The sequence below is a fragment of the Dasypus novemcinctus genome, chromosome 8, assembly GCF_030445035.2.
Source record: "Dasypus novemcinctus isolate mDasNov1 chromosome 8, mDasNov1.1.hap2, whole genome shotgun sequence".
In the NCBI taxonomy this organism is placed as follows: domain Eukaryota; kingdom Metazoa; phylum Chordata; class Mammalia; order Cingulata; family Dasypodidae; genus Dasypus; species Dasypus novemcinctus.
The window spans coordinates 33,724,753-33,744,435 of NC_080680.1; positions in this window are offsets into that span (position 1 = coordinate 33,724,753).

Sequence of the window (19,683 nt, forward strand, 5' to 3'; positions counted from 1 at the left end):
GGCCCTGTGAGGATTTACAATGTCCGGTGATTACCTCTGAAGCACCATCCAGGGCAGCTCCATGTCCCGAAGACGCCTCCACCTCTCATCTCTTCCTGCCTTTCCCCATACCCTTTGTCCATTATGTCCACTTTTCCCAATCCAATGCCACCTCTTCTATGTGGACACTGGATTGGTTGTGTCCATTGCACCTTTATGTCAAGAGGAGGCTCAGATTCCACCTGGATGCTGGATGCAATCCTCCCATTTTCAGTTGTAATCACTCTAGGCTCCATGGTGTGGTGGTTGTCCTTCTTCACCTCCATCTTAGCTGAGTGTGGTAAGTCCAATAAATCAGATTGTAGGTGCTGGAGTCTGTTGAGGCTCAGGATCTGGCTATCACATTGTCAGTCCAGAGATTCAAATCCCCTAAATATATCTTAAACCCCAACATTAACTGCACCTCCAGCACATTAGCATGAAAGTCTTATGAAGGGAGATCCCATCTGAGTCCAGATTCATCACACATAAACACCATTTCCAAAGAGGGGCCATCTGCCCTGGTAGTTAACCCCATCGGCCATGACCATAACTCCCATGGGTCTCTTTAGCCCTCAAAGGAACCAATATCTGGGGGTTGTATCTGCTTTATCTGTCTCTCTGACTCTGCTCAGTTGTGCATGAGGGCAAACCTTCTGCCAGCCTCCAGACTCTTTTTTAGAAACTCGTAGCCATATAAACTCATTTCTCCTTTCCATTTCCCCCTTACTTTAGGTCAAACAGCATTTTAAAGTCATGGTATTTTATGTAGACATGGATATTCTGCTGATCCGCATTGAACCTTCCGTATAAGGTCATTTTCCAGTTGCATCATCAGTTGGTAGTTGATAGTGGTCCCTCGTTGCCAGGGAGGCTCATCCCCGGGTGTCATGTCCCACGCTGGGGGGAAGGCATTGCATTTACATGCTGAGTTTGGCTTCGAGACTGGCCACATTTGAGTAACATGAAGGCTGACAGAAGGAAATTCCCAGGCACAAAGTTGCTCTAGGCCTTGTTATTATTTTGGGTTTATCAGCTCACAAGCATAGTCATTAGTATCAGGGGCTCACTGTTGAACCCTCACTCCCTCCCGGTCCCCACCACTGTACCTGGGAGACTGTCGCTGCTCCCCTAGGGACCACGACAGAGCACCACTGGCCGGGAACCCAGTACCCCCCCTACGGTGGTTTTTAATTGTTGCCACTATGAGTATATCCAAACATTACCATGCACCCTGGACATATGTTCTGTACAGCTCCCTGTCAGTCATATATCATCTGTCATTGGTATCCCATACCAGTATCCCTCCATTGCCATTGTTGAAACACTCTGTGATCCAGAACTCCCCGAAATTTGAAGCCCAATATAATGTCATGGTCCCTTACTAGGGAATGGCATATAGCGATGAGTTTAAAGGATAGATAAAGAACTTGGATAAAGTTAGATAAAGAACTTAGATAGAGAATGTTGACTTGAAAAAATTCCACATCCTATTTTTTTTTCTTTCCCCCCCCCCCCCCCCCCCCCCCAATTATTCAGCTTTTCTTCACAGGAGTCCTAGACCACAGCAATGTATATATATAATATACAGCACTCCCACACATCCACCAGAAAACCTTTTCCCTTCCACAGTGATACTCTTACGCCCTATTCATATCATATTTACTTAAAGTGATGTACAGAGTCTGAGACATTAGCTTTCTAACAAGGTGACATCTGTGTTTACATTATGGTGCATACTTTAGGATACACAGTTCTTTACATTTTTAGTTATCCTATGTTTTACATTATGGTTTACATTATCAGTCTGTCATCTCCTATATGTTATGGTGTAATATTACATGTTTTATATCCATCCTTGTGTACTCTCAAGAAACTCCTCTCTTACCCCCCATTTACTTTGGTTCCACACATTTAACGTCCATTTTCCCTTCCACCTTGGTGCCCTCAGTGATAGCCAACCTCCGTTTCCTGAGGAGCCACTTCCAGAGATAGATGGAATAGTGTTCAGGGCCTAACTTGCTCAACTGCCCCAATGCCCTGGGAGCCACCCTTTCTCTCGAGGGATACAGTTCCCTCTATTGGATGGCATTAGTCCTCCCCAGGATGTGGGTCCACCCCCACTCTCACTACTTGGGTTTCTACCCCATGGTGTCACCCACTCTGGCAGAATGAGCATTTAGACATTCCCCAGGAGCCCGTCCTGCATCAGACCCTCCCCTCCGAGCATTCTAAACAGGTAACCCTCTTTATTATATTTTGATATGATTTTCTCGGCATTTTACTCTCCACCAACACCTGACCCTCTCCTGGTTAAGGCAGGGATTTTTGACCTGTTTCAGTACCCCAATGCATAGAACAGTACTTGGAACTAGAGATAACTTACTTCAGGATTTTTGCAGGCATAAACATTATCTACTTTCCTGGAGCTTTATTGTCCATCTCCTGACGGACACACCATTAAATAAGTAGGATGATGAGAGCAATGTGAGGGTAAATAAATGGATTGGTTGGGAAGGCCTCCCTGAGGGGTTTCATTTGAACTGTGATGTGAAGGACAAGATGCACCTTTGTATAAAGATGGTGGAAGAGCATCCAGGTGGCGGAAACCTCAAGCACAATGACCTGAAGATGGAACAAGCTTGGCTTAGGAACAGAAAGCAAGTCGATGTGTCTGGAGGGTGATGATCTAAAGAAAGGGGTAAAGTTAGACAAACGGACAGAAGTCCAGTTGTGGAATGCTTTCACTGCTTGTCCTCATTACTAAACACAGTGTAGGTCACCAAAGTCCCTTTGACTCTTGCCTTGAACACCTGTGATCATCTCTCTGCATGACCAGCTTCTTCTCATTATTCAAGACTCAAGGCAGAAATATCACTTCTCCGAAGCACGTTCACACATGCACATACATACCAGTAACAAACTCTAACACATTACCCTGTTTTATCACCTTCACAGCATTCAGAAGCTGGAAGTTAACAACCAAGAGAAAAGAGAAGATGCCACCATGTACATTGCCATGTGACATAAAAGCCAAAGTCCAAGGATCTCCAGCAGCCAGACCCAGAGTGTCACTGTCTTCAGGAGAAAGCATGGCCTTGCCAGCCCCTCAATTCTGGACTTCTTCAAACCTCAAAACCGCGAGCTAATAAATTCCTGTTATTTAAGGCAACCCATCGTATGGTATTTGTCTCAGCAGCTGGGAAACGAAAACACCGCTTTACTCATTTTAAGAACACTGTATAAAAGGTATACATATATACATAGCGCTAAAACAACTACTATTCTAGATTATTTTAAAACCTGTGTTTACATTATACATGATTTTACCCCATTTCTGTTACCTTATTTCATCTCAACTTTTAGAAAGAAAGAAGTTTCTCTAATAGGCATATCACAAACATTTTCAGGACGATTTTGGAGTCAGAAAATGACCCTGTTTAAGGTTTTATCTCCATCAACAGAGAAAGCTCTACAGACTCCAGTCAGTCATTTAGGTTTGTTTTTCTTCAGTGCCTCTTTATTACTTGGCTATTTTCTTGCCTTCAGCCATAATGAAAGTTCGTCGAATTATCCTACAATTCCTCTGCTTTCTCTTGAAACTGATTTGTGAATTTTTTATGTTTTTCCTTCTGGTATGTGAAATGGTTGAAGGTAATAATAGTAATATTGAACTGGGACAAGTCATCTGCTGAAAAGTGTGGCAGGTAATTATGGAGGTGATAAAATAACAGTCATTTTATTAGAAATATCCAGGTTGCAGGGAGCAAGGTACTGGCAAACAGTTTCAGCTCTTGTTTTAGGTAGCAGTTTTCATGGACAAGCTTGATGTGCTAATGAAGGAATTTATGACTAAAATGACCCAGCATAATAGTTTTCCCTCCTTTAAACCTTCCTTTGGAAAATACCAATGTGCAGCAGAGTAACTAGAAAGCACAAGGAGTTATTTTCATAAGCAAGTTGGGAAATAAGTCCTCCTACTATACAAATACTCCCAACTCACTCCTCCACCCTCGGCAATGTCAGGAGTAGCGTTTTTTACTGGACAGACTCTGCAATCATCCAAACATGGGACAGGGGAGAGGAGAGCTTTGTGAGTGAATCACAGAAAACAGGAAGGGGGCAAGCCGGAGAACTTTCCTCGGTATGAGGTTTCTTTTTTTGAACTGGCCAGCGCATGGTGTATGAGTGGCTTGGCCTGGTTTAAAACACCAAGACACCAAGCAGACACTGACTATGTAATCGATGCCTTAAAATGACTTGGAAAGATATAACCTATATCATGACCTGTAGGGCTGGTGGTAGGAGAAGAAATTGACTTAGTTGTGGCCTACAGAACGTGCGTTTGCCAAATCCATTTTTTAATTATTTCTCATTTTATTCATTTTTAGGTATATAATTCAATGGCATTCATTACTTTTACAATGTTGTGCTGCCATCAACACCATCCATTACCAAAACTTTCGTCACCTCAAAAAGAAACTCTACCCTTTAAGCAATGACTCCCCATTTCTCTCTCCCCCACCCCTTGACAACCTCTAATCTACTTTTTGTCCCTATGAATTTGCATATTCTAGTTAGTTCATAAAAATGGGATCATAATATATTTTTCCTTTTGAGTCTTGACATTTCAGACAACATGATAGTTTCAAGGTTCTTCCATGTTGTAGAATGTATCAGAATGTCATTTTTTACAGATGAAAATATATATATATGCCACATTTAGTGTATCCATTCATCTATTGATGAGCACTTGGGTTGTTTCCACATTTTAGTTATTGTTTATTATGCTGTTATGAACATTGATGTACAAGTATATGTTTGAACCACTTCTTTCAATTCTTTGGGGTATAGACCTCTGCCAAATCCATTTTTATTCCATGGGCTGATATGTAGATTAGCAGACTTGGGTCTCAGTATAGCATCCTACCATCCTGAGCCCCAGCTTTCACCTCGAACAGTGAAAAACGTCACTGTCTGCTCCAGGCTCATCCACCAATATTGCTGGGTACCCACAGAACTGAACCTTGTCCAGAATCATTATTATGTGTTTGCTAAGACAGGAGAGAGATGAGCAGGAAAGAAAGAAAATATGAAGTGGGAAGAAGGAAGAAGAAATTCGACTGTGGACTTTTACTGAGTTTCACAAAGCATAACTTAGAAGGAGGAGCATTCGTACCTCCAACACACACATCAACATGGAAATTCTCCCAAGGTACAAACAAGAGCTTTCAGACAAGCTTCTTTAGAGACAGAGTAGGTTATTGTCTGCACAACATGTGTTTAAGGGATGGGGAGGCTCACTGCTCTCTGCCATATTTTTCCATTCAATGAATAACGTCTGAAGTACCACATTTTGAATTTTCTGCCTTTGGGGTAGTGTTTAAAGAATGGGAAGTCGGGCCATAGCAATAATTTTTTTTCTCTCCCTCACAATTTCGCCTAGGACTAACCCTGCCTTCTTGGGTTTTAAGCCAATTTTATAAATAAATGCTTGCACCTGAAGGGAATCTTCCTGCAGGGCAAATGTAAGTTCCACATTCTGCAGGTAAAGAATGGGGTGGAGGAAGGATCAGAAAAAGCAAGTGACATGCTCAGGTTATTTAGCAGATGAGAGACAGCGCTGGTCTAGAATGAGGGTCTCCTGACACCCAGCCTAATGAGCGGCACCTCCTCTGACCTTTCTGCATGGTTCTGTGAGACCGACTGAGTGGACATCAAGGGACACCTAGAAAATGACAGAACATCAAACCCAGTGCAGCAGTTAAAAGATTCCTAGTTGTTTAGCCCATATGGTTAGAGGATGGAGGCTCAACCTGACAGAAGCTCGGTGTGGTAGGAAAAATTGTAACACCATTTTATATGTGGAAATTTTACTCTCCTTTTATGTATTACAAACTACAGAAAGAACAACGAGACAAAATCTTTCTGTCTAGTGAGAGAATGGAGAATCTGAATTCTGTTTTTTGTTAACCGGTGTAAGGAAAATAATGGATAACATCCCCTAACCCTCACCAGGACATATTAGACTCATCAGTGGGGCATTTTTGAATGTTTATCAACAGTGTGGATAGGTTGAAGACGTCAGGCTAAAGCCTAATTCTAATACAGCTAAAGTCATGGGTGGAATGTTCTTAAAGTTTCACTCTTGTGAGCAAATGCTCAACCTCTTCCTTTCACTGACTTATGCCCAAGATGGCCAATGAGAGAGAGAACAATGTAAAATTATTTCCACTGTTTAGAAAACAAGAAGCATTTCTCATTTATAGGGAAGCTCCACAGAATCATCTCTATATGTATAAACCTACATATCCTATAATGGTATTTATTAATACCATTTATTAATACCATTATAGAATAAAATCTCTAGTTCTCACCATGGCCTTTAAGGCTGTCTTGACTTGGCCCTTGCCTAATTCTCTGACTCTTTCCTTACCACCCTTCTCCTCGCTCATTCTGCTCTAATCAGGTTTGTTTTCTTTCAATTGCTCTAACACTCCAGCCTCAAACTCATTTGAAGGCCTTTGTCCTTAGTGTGCCTTCTACCTCTTTCCCCAGATTTCCGAATGATTGCGTTATCTCCTAATTTAGGTATCACCTTAAATAACAGTTCCTCTTAAGGCCTGTCCTCACCACCTAATCTGAAGTCAATCGCTCCAACCACTTTTTTCTGTCTTATTTTCTTCAACACTTTTGTCACCATGTGAAATTAATTATTTATTTCTTTACTGATTACCCTCTTGACAAGTTTTACACAGACATAAGCCTTGTTTCTATTTTCTTTGCTATATCCCCAGTCTAAGAACAGTATTTGCCCACTCATGAAAAATGGGCTGAGGGTGTGATTGTAGCTCAGTGGTGGAGCACCTGCCTCCCATATACAAGGTCCTGGGCTCAATCCCCGGTGCCTACTATTAAAAAAAGAAAAGTTGAATAACTGATTCAGTAAGTCAGTTAATATGGCAAAAATGCCCATTCCTTGTTCATTCATCCAGGGAAAAAAAACATAGGTATTGGTAGCTAACAGGAGCTACCTGTAATAAAAGTACGATTACTTTTAGTAGTAAAGATAATAATAGCAAGCATTTATTGAGAGCATTCTCTGTCAGGCTACATGCACATTAACACCCTGTGAGGCAGGCATTTTTATTATTCACTCGATTTTGCAAATGTGAAAACTGAGGTAGGAGAAGTTAAGAAACTTGTTCAAGTCCATTTATTTAGTAAGTGGTGGAGCCAGGATTTGAATGTAGGCACTCCAATTGCATTTAAAACCCATGTTTAACTACCATATTTCCTCATTTGTGTGTCAGTTCTCAGTATGCAATCAACTTTCCCTAACTCTTAAAAAAAAAATTAAAAACCAAGAAGCTCAATTAACTTTATCTGAAAAATGAGTGTTTTTAATGCATTAAAACATTCTAGGGATCAGATCGTTCTTTTCTACTTTCTAAACTATTAAAATCAAACAAACAAACAAAAAGATTTTGTCTCAGCCACCTGAAGTCTCAGCTCATGTGAACTTTTCCATGGAAGACAAATATCTTTTTAACTGTATTAAAATTTATTAGCTGTTCATTGCTGTGATTACCTCATTTTATAGCAATTTGCCTCTCTGTGTAAACAAACTCCTATGACATAGTGAAGAGGCTTGTGGTAAAGGAAGAAGGGGGAGAAACAGAACCTTGAGTTAGTTTCTGAACTTTAGGGTTTGGCTTTGGTGACACAAACCAAGAAACCAACTTAAAAGCATTCTGAAAATTCCTTGCAGATAAAAGGTCTATATTCTTCAAGCCTCCAAATCCTACTTCAAGATTTGGTTTTCCCATGCCTGGTAGATAAGTTATTTTCATAATGGGTAGAGGAGTCAGAGGTAGGTAATTTCCCTCTTCTTCTTATTTTAAAGAGTGTGTTACTGGTTGTGGTTGTGAAACGTTTTTGAATTGGGATCCTCAGCCAAGCCTAGGACAATGAATGCCTGGTTATGCCTGGCTGGTACATACATAAAGCTTTCCACTGGAGAAATTAAGCTGTCTCAAAGTTCCTTGCTGGGGGAGTTATTCTCTAAGTGTGGGATTATAGAGCTGAGAGATTGGATTTTGTGTTTATTAGAGCAAATAAAAATGAAATTTCAGTTTCCTAATAATTTAAAGGAAATATTTGATCTACATGTTATTCCCTTTTACTCAGGCAGTCCATGTGAAATGTTTTACTATTGTAAAATGAATTAATAAATACCTTGAAACAATCAAAGTAGTATATATGCTTAGATAGTTCCCACTAGCTTTGAAACCTGTTTCTATATTAATATAATTATTTTTTCAAATCAAACAAAAAAAATCTCTAGAGTACCATTAAACACTCCAACAAATCCAAAACAAGTAACTGAAGGAATCACATAATTTTATTTGGTAGTTCATAGACGGAGATATTGGTTCAAATTTTTTCTCAACCAGAATAGTTTTGGGTTTTTTTAGATTTATTTTATTTATTTATTTCTCCCCACCAACCGCCCCCCATACACACCCATTGTTCGCACTCACTGTCTGTTCTCTCTGTGTCTGTTTGTTGTGTGCTATGTCTCCTCATCTTCTTTTTAGGAGGCACTGGGAACCAAACCCAGGACCTCCCATGTGGGTGGGAGGTCCCCAATTGCTTGAGTCACATCTGTTCCCTGCTTGTTGTCTCTGATTGTGTCTCTTCATTGCATCTTCTTGTTGCATCAGCTTGTCATGTCAGCTCACTGTCTTGCTCATCTTCTTTAGGAGGCACTGGAACCAAACTGGGACCTCCCATGTGGTAGGTAGGCGCCCAACTGCTTGAGCCACATCTGCTTCCCTAGAATAGATTTTATTACCCACAAATCCTGGTTAATCTCAACGAAAATCTCTTTTAAAATCGGCAAGTCTAATACATATAAAGTTCAAATCCAAGATGATTAAAGACTTATGGGTATCAAGTTGTCTATGTTAAGTATTATCATATGTATTCCCAGAGTGACAAACTATTCTGGAAAACAATGGGCTACAGATGCAATGAGATGTGGAGGGAAGCCCAAATCCACAATTTGTTTGAGATCTTTGATAATATTGGATAATAAGGCCAGATTATTTGCCACCATGGAACTGTGTTATAAATATGAATAAGATCACACGTTTGGAGCAAGAGTTCAAATTGATACTTATAAACATGGTACCTATTCACAATCTCCTCTTAAACTACCGTCCTGAGAGCCCCCCACTGCCTGTCTCAGTGGCATTTCCCACTCCAAACACTTCATTTAGGAGCTGCTTTTCTGATATACTTGAGCAGATTTCATCTCACTGAGCCCATTGCTCATCTCCATATACCATTCATGCATGACTCCTTTCTAAATGCATTTATTGTGAATCATGCTGTTACTCACTGTTGTATATAGACACTTTCCTAATGCAGGTGAAGTAACATATTCAGATAATACCAAGTAATTTTGTTTCTTTTGCCCTCTGCTTCCTTAAAGATCATTCTCCCAGGATCATAAGATAAAGGACTAAAGCAGGGTCAAATAGAGCTAACTTCTTTGCCTCAAAATGATGTTCTTTAAATTTTAACTATATTTCTACCATCATGTTACCGAAGGCTGTATCTGAACTTTTCTTGGAAATATGAAGATCGGTGAACTTTCCCTGTGAGTTCTGAAGAGGTCACCAGCTTACAAAGCTGAGAAGCAGAGACACCTCTTCCATGAGGCCTTGGTGGATTCATTCTCTCACCTTTTTCCCTTCCCCAGCTGTCTCCTTTAGGTCTTTTGGTAGAGACACTGTATTAGTCAGGCAAAGGGGTGCTGATGCAAAACACCAGAAATTGGTTGGTTTTTATAAAGGGTATTTATTTGGGGTAGGAGCTTACAGTTACCAGGCCATAAAGCATAAGTTACTTCCCTCACCAAAGTCTATTTTCACATGTTGGAGCAAGACAGCACATCTGCGAGGGTTCAGGCTTCCTGTGTTCCTCTGGGCTCAGCTCTCAGCTCCTCTGTTTTCTCCACAAGGTCAGCTGTAGACTATCAGGTGAACAGCTCTGTCTCTCTTCCTGGGAACTCTGCCATGTCTAAGGAGTCGTCTCTATTTCTCTGTGTTCTTCTCCTGGCTCAAGTCTTCTCTTCCTGGGACTTGCTTCTCTTTCCTCTGTGTGCTTACTTCCTGGGGCTCCAGCCTAAGACTTCAGCATCAAACTCCATATTCAAAACTCCAACATCAAAAACCCTCAATTCTGTCCTTTACCATGACTTTTATCTGTGAGTCCTCACCCACCAAGGGGGACTCAATGCCTCAATAATGTTGCCCAATCAAAGGCCCTAATCACAACTTAATCATGCCCAGGTACAGACCAGATTACAAACATAATCCAATATCTACTTTTGGAATTCATAGTCATATCAATCTGCTACAGATGCTTTTGCCACAAAGCTTTTGGTTGGGTAATATTTCAATAAAGTGCTCAAAATTGGGGCATAGGAAGGGCAAAGCTGAAGAAAGGAGGGAGGGAGGGAGGAGAAAAGTAAAGAGAGGGAGTAGAAGGTGAAAGAAGAAAGGAAAGAGAAAGGAAGAAAGATGATAAAAAGAGAAAATCACATTTGCCTTTGCCAAATTACTCAAGAGCATTTTGGTTTGGATTTCTTTTTTTTTTTTTTTTAATCTGCAAAAAATAAATGCCTCTGGATTTAAAATATTTATGTTTGGTAATCATACATTACTGAAAGATGATCTGTACAAATGTTTTGAAACACAAACCATTTACTCTAGAAGAGTACATGTACAGCCTAGGGTATTCCTTTCAGACTTGCAAAGCTCTTTACTGTCTTTAAAAGAGTATTTAAGGGAAGCAGATGTGGCTCAAGCAATTGGGCTCCCATCTACCATATATCTACCATATAGGAGGTCCAGGGTTTGATTCCTGGGGCCTCCTGGTGAAGGCAAGCTGGCCCGCATGGAAAAGAGTTGCAGCAAGATGATGCAACAAAAAAATATGGAATTGAAGAAAAAAATATCAGATCCAGTACTTTAAACCTGAAAGTGGACATGCATTATTAAGGTTTTACTTAAATTTTATAAATTTTAATTTTTCAAAAATGTGGATTCATTTCTATGAACACTCTGTTTTCACTGGAAATACTAGAAGTTTGTTTTCCTTAATTTCTGGAATTATAGGAGCATTAATTTATTTGTATAAGTGCTTATTTTATCTTTGTGTCAACTTGAACAGAGTTCTTTAAAGGAATTTCAGAAGTTAATTTGGTAATACCATTCAGAGGTAGGAAAATATCAAACATCAAACCTTCAAACAGACACAAACAGAGAGCTTATAGCGTCAATTAAAAATAAGTTAGCAAGAACCAGCAAGATGGCGGTGGAGTAAGGAGCTCCTAGAGTCAGCTCCTGCTATAGGGCAGTTAGCAAATACCCAGAGCTCTCTTGAGCTAGCTGAAGCACCTGTTTGGGGGGGCTCCAGGAGGATAGAAAAGCATCCTGCTGGAATAGAGGAGAGTATGGGTCATGATGTGAACCAATGTATATGAGGTGCAGAGGTGCCCAGAGATGTACTTACCAAATCCAATGGATGTGTCATGATGATGGGAACGAGTGTTGTCGGGGGGGGGGAGAGGGGGGGGTGGGGGGGTGGGGTTGAATGGGACCTCACATATATATTTTTAATGTAATATTATTACAAAGTCAATAAAAAATAAAAAAATTAAAAAAAAAAAAAAAAAAAAAGAAAAGCATCCTGCAACACCACTGAAGGAGTGGAAGGAGGAGACTGCCCGTCTGCAGAGAAGACTCGTAAGTAGAGCGCTCCACACTACAGAGGCCAGTGCCCATCCTCCACTGGAGGCACAAGCCGCCTCAGGAGCTGTTCCGCAGCTGGAATTGAAAGCTCCACTTCCCCAAAATGGGGGAGGAAGAGACGCTTGGGCACCAGTTTCAGCTACTGATGAGTAAATTCAGCAGGCTACAGCATAATCCTGAGAACAGCTGAAGTTTGAGCCTGTCCAAGTCAGAAAGAGGCAGGGAGCTGCCATCTTAACTCCACACCTGGCACAAGGGGAAGCGGGGCGGACTGAAAATCCCAGTGCTGGTGGGGACCAGCTTCTTTCCATCCAGATCAAATTGCAGGTCTAGCCTAGGCCCCAGTGCCACAATTAGCAGGGAGGAAGCTGTGGGGCCCTGTGCCAGCCTCTCTGTGAAGTCACCGGCCAAGCCGTGGAGGCTGGTGATTGTCCTACTCTGGTGGCATAGGCCACCCCAGGAGCTATTCTGTGGCTGGAATTGGAAACTCCAATTCCCAGAAAGAGGGGAGGAGGAGATGGTTGGCTGCCGATTTCGGCTGCTGATTGGAAGACTTGGCTGGCTAAGAGATAACCCTGGGAACAGCTGGGGTGTGAACCAGCCCAAGTCAGAAAGAGGCCAGTAGCCGCCATTCTGACTCCGCCCCCAGCCTGAGGGGAAGCCAGGCTGACTCAAACATTCAGAGTTCACGAGGATCAGCCCTAGCCTAGGCTTCAGCCATGCCTCTGGCAGGGAAGAAGCTGAGGAGCCCTGCACCAACCTACATAGGTAACTGCAGGTAACTTTGGCTAGCATAGACTGAAAATTAGAAATCTGCCAGGGCAACTGTGGTTATCGCAGACCTGCACTGCATAGATTGCTGCCCACTCCTGCAGCTCCATCCCCACTCCAGGCAGGGGAGAAAGGTATGTGACACTTCATCGGTCTCTCTGGGCAACTAGAGTCTAGGCCTGCATTGAATTATTCCACACAGCTGAGACTCTGTCCCTACCCTGGCAAAGGAGAAAGTTGGAAGAAGCTTCATTGGTCCCTGACACAATGAGGGTGACTTGAGCCTCCACAGCTTACAGCACCAAATACATGTTGGCTCCTACTGCACAAGCAGCAAGGAAGAAAGGGTAGGAAGCCCTAAACTAAAGAAAAAGCTGCCTCCAGAAAAATGCTTGAGTGAGCTAGATGTGAAGACATCAACAAAAAATTACAATCCACATCAAGAAACGAGAAGCTATGGCCCAGTTAAAGGGACAGGATAAGCCTCCAGATGACATAAGGAAGTTGAGACAACTAATCATAGATGTTCAAACAAATATCCTTAATAAATTCAATGAGATGGCTAAAAGAGATTAAGGGTATTAAGAAGACACTGGATGAGCACAAAGAAGAATTTGAAAGCATACATAGAAAAATAGCAGATCTTATGGGAATGAAAGGTGCAAGAAATGAAATTTTAAAAAACATTGAAATCATATAATAGCATATTTGAGGAGGCAGAAGAAAGGATTGGTGAGCCTGAAGAAATGACCTCTGAAAGTGAACATACAAAAGAACAGATGAAGAAAAGAACAGAAAATTTGAACAAGGTCTCAGGGAACTAAATGACAGCAAAAGACATGCATACATATGTGTCATGGGTATCCCAGAAGGAGAAGAGAAGGGAAAAGGGCTAGAAGGAATATCTGAAGAAATAATGGTAGAAAATTTCCCAACCCCATTGAAGGAAGTAGATATCCCTGTCCAAGAAGCACAACATACTCCCATCCGAAAAAATCCAAATAGACCAACTCCAAGACACATACTCATCAGAATGTCAAAGGCTAAAGACAAAGAGAGAATTCTGAGAGCAGCAAGAGAAAAGCAATGCACAACATATAAGGGATATCCAATAAGATTAAGTGCTGATTTCTCACCAGAAACCATGGAGGCAAGAAGACAGTGGTTTGATATATTTAATATACTACAAGAGAAAAACTTTCAGCCAAGAATTCAACAAGACTGTCTTTCAAAAATGAGGGCAAAATTAGAATATTCACAGATAAACAGAAACTGAGAGAATTTCTAAGCAAGAGACCTGATTTTCAGGAAATACTAAAGGGTGTGCTAGAACCTGAAAAGAAAGACAGGAGACAGAGACCTGGAAGAGAGTCCAGAAAAGAAGATTATATCAATAAAAGTAACTAAAAGTGTCAAAAGAGTGGTGAAAATAAAACATGACAGATAAAACTCAAATAGTTAGGAATAAACTTACCCAGTGATGTAAAGCACTTGTATTCAGAAAACTGCAACTCAGTGTTAAAATAAATTTTAAAAAGCCCTAAATAACTGAAAGAACATTCCATGCTCATGGATTGGAAGACTAAATATCATTAAGATGTCAATTCTACTCATTAAGATGTCAATTCTACTCAAATTGATATACAGATTTAATGCAATCCTGATAAAAATTCCACCAGCATTAAAGAAAAAACTGAAAACATGATCATTAAATTTATTTGAAAGGGTAAGGAGTCCTGAATAGCCAGAAACATCATAAAAAGGAAAAGTGAACCCTCATCTCCAGACTTTAAACCATAAAACCTACCTATAGTGGTAAAAACAGCATGGTACTGGCCTAAAGATAGACAACAGACCAATGGAACTAAATTTATGATTCAGAAACAGACCCTCACAGGTATGGTCAAGTGATTTTTGACAAGTCTGTCGAACTCAAACAGCTCAGGCAGAACAATCCATTCAACAAATGGTGCTGAAAAAATTGGATATCCATAGCTAAAAGAAGGAAAGAGGACCCCTATCTCATATCTTATCCAAAAATTAACTCAAAATGGATCAAAAAAATAAATAAAATAAATGCAAGAACATAAAACTTCTGGAAGAAATTATTGGAAAGTATCTTTAAGACCTGGTGGTAGGTGGTGGATTCTTAAAGGAGATAAGAGGAGGACTGAGTATACTACTGATGTTTAATGTATGTAGAAGTTTTAATTAGCTTTACCATAAAAATGTGGAAATGTATAGAGTGGATGGTAACACATAGTGAGTAACAGCTAGTTTATAAATGGGGATATGACTGAAAATGGTAGCCTAGCTATGTAAATGCCAATTGACAGAATGCTAGAGAATAATCTAGGAACTGGATTGCACAGTAAACCAAGAGGTGGATGAGAACTGTGGTTAATGGTACAGATGCAAGAGTGTCCTTTGTTAACTAGAGCAAATGTATATCACTACTGCAGGGTGTTGGGAATGTGGAGAAGCATGGGTAAAATATAGCTGGAATGACCTATGGATTGTGGTTAATAGTAATAATATAATATTCTTGCATCTATGTGAAAGATGTACTGTGTTGATACTGAGGAAGTATGAAAAATGTTAGTCAAATGTACACTAAGGACATGGTAACAATCAGATGATATTATTTTATCTGTAGCAAATGACACACCACACATGGTGTGTTGATGGAGGGGTGTTGTTTGGGAATTCTGCATATGTGCATTATTGTTTTATAAGTTTACAACTTCTGCCATAAAAAAATATATTTAAAAAATAATAATAGGGTGGGTTGGGGGAAAAACACACCAAGTGTAACACAAGGGCTATGATTAGTAGTAAGGTTTTAATAGTATTCTTTCATAATTTGTAACAAACGTCTCATGACAATGCAAGGTGTTGGTGGAGGGTTGATGTATGGGACCCCTGTGTGATGTTATGCATGTTTGCTTTGTAAGTTCACAACTTTTGCTATACACTTAATTGTTCATGTATGTTCATATATAAATGATATAAAAATATTAATAGGATTGGTTGGGGGAAAATACTTTGGTTAGTAGTAATATTTTGACAATGCTCTTTAATCATTAGTTAAAAAGGTTTAACAACAATCCAAGTTATTGGTGGTAGGGTGAGTTATGAGAGTCCTGTATGATGTTATATGTGTTTGTTTTCTAAGTTCACAACTATTATTATACACTTAAATTTTATGTATGAGTAATATACTTCAATAATTTTTTAATTTTAAAAATTAGCCATTTAGCAAAGATAAAAATCATAGAAATAAAGAAATATAGAAATCCCAAAGAAAAAAAATATTTAACTAGTCTTCCAGCTGTGTGCACTCATCCTTCTATTTGCTAATAGCTCAGAACCTTTCCCACAGCAAGGAGCTGAAAACCTGGACAACTGATACTGTTCTCATTGCCTAGGAGAAGGCAATAAAGCTTCTGAGAGTCTAGGCCCAGGGAAATTGTGGTTCACAGAACACAGATTCATGTGGTGTTTATTAGTTTTCTAGTAAGGGAAAAGATTGCATGATACATTAAGTTGAAAACTTGGGTTTCAACAAAATGCACATCTAATTGTGACTTTCCATGAAGGGAATATTATATGCCAAGTTTCCCAACCATTCTTGTGCAGAGAATGTCCAGGAGATAGTGCTCCACAGAATGCACTTTAGGACACCTTGGTCTAGACTGATTCTAACTTCACCTCAAAACTAAGCAATCCTTATTGTCTTTCAGGGGTAATCAGATACCTAACCAGCCATGGCTACAAAAGGTGGAGATGAATTTCATTTTACTGAAATGTATAGTTTGTGGAAAAGCAAAAGTCTGCACTTTAAATATTTTTATTTTGTCTCTTCCCCAGACTTCCAGGAGGAACTTAATGTAATCAGACACACCAGACTGTGGGAAGTAATCATAGTCCAAAGACAAAGTTAAACCTGGCTCAAATGTGGGTCTTGAAAACTACTTGCTGCTTGGTCTTGTATAAGTCTAATAATCTCTGAGACTCTATTTCCCTCTTCCACGTGAGGGTAATGATACCAAACTCATAACACTGTTGAGGATTACATGAAATAGCATGTGGAAAATCACCTTTTCTAGAGTGGGCCTCAGAATGTGTACACCATCAAAGCAAGTTCTTTTCCCTTTTTCTTTCCTGCCTTCAGCAAATAGTCTGCTCCTAAACCCCAATCTGAACATTTTAGGAAAACTGTTGAAGTAAATAAACATCACCCTTTAGCCCTAAAAAAACAACCTTGGGAAATTCTCTTTGGCATTGCAGTCTGGGTGGAACAGATTCCACTCACAGATGATGAAGCCTCTAGACTGTTCCTCCTGAGACTCTCTTCTGGAAAGACCTCCTGTCAAAAAACACAGAGATCAATCTCATCCCCAAGGTCAGTATGTCTGTCACCTCCCGTCTAGACTACTGAAATGCTTGCAACCGGACCTCCCACAGGAGCCATCAACTGACAGCAGACGACCAAGACTGTGACAGCATGCCTGCTGGTTAGGTCAGCCTGAGGCGAACCCCGCACCCCCAGGCGGATTCCCAGCCTTGGCTGCTGTTTTACGTCAAGTCCAATTTATGGTCTGGGCTCTTTGTTAAATCACTAGGCAGCGAGGAGGCCGGATTGCTGGAAAATCATTCCACACAGGCTCTGATAACTAGTTGGACATAGGAGTACTGGGATGCAATGCAGATATCTAGCTCTTCTTTCAGGTCTGTTTTCAATTCAAATAACTGGCCCCACGTGTGCTCCTAGCTAGTCAAGTACGGGTACCAGGGCCAAGAGGCATTTGTACACAGCCCTGCTTCCCTGAACCAGAGACCGGAGTCCAGGACATCCCAAAGGATTAAAGAAGTAAACTGAGGACAAAAAAAAAAAAAAGTTTAAAAAAGAAAAGAAAAGCAAGCCAGTGGTAGCTAAATTTATAAAATGAGCATTCTTGTTCCATTCCAGCCTCTTCCCCAGGTCATTGTCTTGCATTGCTTGGAATTCAAAATACTTTCCTACCTAGAAATCCAGAAGGTATCATTTCGAGATGTTTTTCCAGTAGACATAGTATCATCAACATACCTTATCAGCAGCTCTGACAACCAATACCTCTAGTCATTCATTAAGAAGTCACTGGCAAAAAGATGTAGGAAAGTACAATTATGTAACATAGTCCCTGCCGTCCAAGAGACACTGGGTTTAGACATGCAGCCTCAGTCTCTGGGACAAAGTGGGCTTCTTTAAAAAAGTAATTAACCTTTTCCAGGATGTAACTTTTTATCATGTTGACTAAGAATGAAGTCAATTGGCTATCATTTGACCTTTTGAAGATAAGAAGCTGTTCTTATCATTGTAATTTGCCGAAAACTTATTTACTTTTATTTAGATGGACTTGCCTTCTAGCAAAACAAGAGGGAAAGGAGAGAAAATATGTGGGACAAGAGAGCCTAGTCAAATCAGAAAGAGAGGTTTAGAGAAGAGCAGAGTTACCTCTCTTAGGAAACCAGAAAAGAAGTGTATGTGTGTGTTTGTGTGTGTGTGTGTGAGAGAGAGAGAGAGAGAGTGAGAGGGCGCATAATCCCATATTGGATTACCCAGACTGCCACTGCCCCCTCCACAAGCATGGGCAATTGAGAGAATACTGAGTCCTAAACCAGATCCAGCCCTCTAGCCACATCTTATAGCCAATTCACACAAGCTTGGAGTGCTCAGAAGCAATGGCAATGACTACCATTTCTGTCTAAGCAACAGCTCAAGCTTCCTTGATTCAACACAGGTTCTGATAATCCTTTTCTTTGTATTTCCCTCTTCTCATGCAATAACCTCCCTGAACTCTAGACAAGATGGAACATTCTACATCAGAATCTTTGATATAATCTCGGTAGGAGTCCATCTTCACGTATACAGTCCCCATGGGATCAGACAGATTTGCTTTTAAGTATTTCAGGCACAGAACTCTTTCCATATTACTATTAGCAATAACTTGTGCATTATTACCTAGGCTTTCTCTTACCCTCTCATTTCTCCTTGGATTTAACCCAAAGAAGGGTAAGAGGTTTCCACGTAGCTCTCTTTCCGAGCAGTCTGTCATTCTTGGTGCATCACCCTCATTTTCCGAAAAGGCACAAAATCCAGCCAGACTTTTCCAAGAAGGAGATTATGTCATTCCTCTATCTTATGCTGCCTCTAACTAACCCAAACAAGCTTTCTTCCTACTAGAGAAGGAGTGCATCTTTAGCTCTCTCTACAGACCAGGAGCAGGATCTTTGGTCTCTTGGCTTGATTCATCACTGGTACAATCAAAGAAATAAACAACAGTGATTTTTTTTTCCTTTGAAATGAGCATTTACTAATGAGACACACTCTCATTGTGATCACATCCTCTAAAGCTGGGGTCTCTTAAATATTGCTCTATCTTTCAACATTCCCTTCTTCCTGTGGGTCTCATTACTAAGTGCTAGATAATTCTGAGAAAGGACATTTGGATGGAATACATTGGAAGGAAGGGAAGAAAGAAACAAATAGTAACAATCCAGTTGGGCAATCATCTTACTTAACCAAAAAGCAGACCAGGCTGTATGGGTGAGTGCAAATTATATGGATATCATGTAAGTCCTGGACCTCTACCCTTCTGTTTCTCATGCATGGATGAACCTTCAGGATATAAGGAGTAGGATCCCTTCTTCTATATGCAATCTTATTTACAAACAAAAAATTCTTCTTTTTATTCATTTTCCTGTGTGTGTGACTATTTGTGCATGTTTGACTTTATTTGAAGTACAAGAATAAGATTTAAGTTCCTAAAGTTGTAGTACTATAGAATTGTATGTGGGAACTTCTAGAAATTTCCCAAACTGAAGGAGGAAAAAGAAATCCTTTTACTTTGATCATCAAAGGGCACAATACATCATTAACAGACATTTTAATCAGACTGGATTACCAACATTGAGGAAATTACTCCATAAAAGTAAACAGTATGATTTTATACCATTTGGATTAAAGAGTGAAAGTATATTAAGAAGAAATCTCAAATAAATAGACAAAGGGAAGGATTGCATTAAG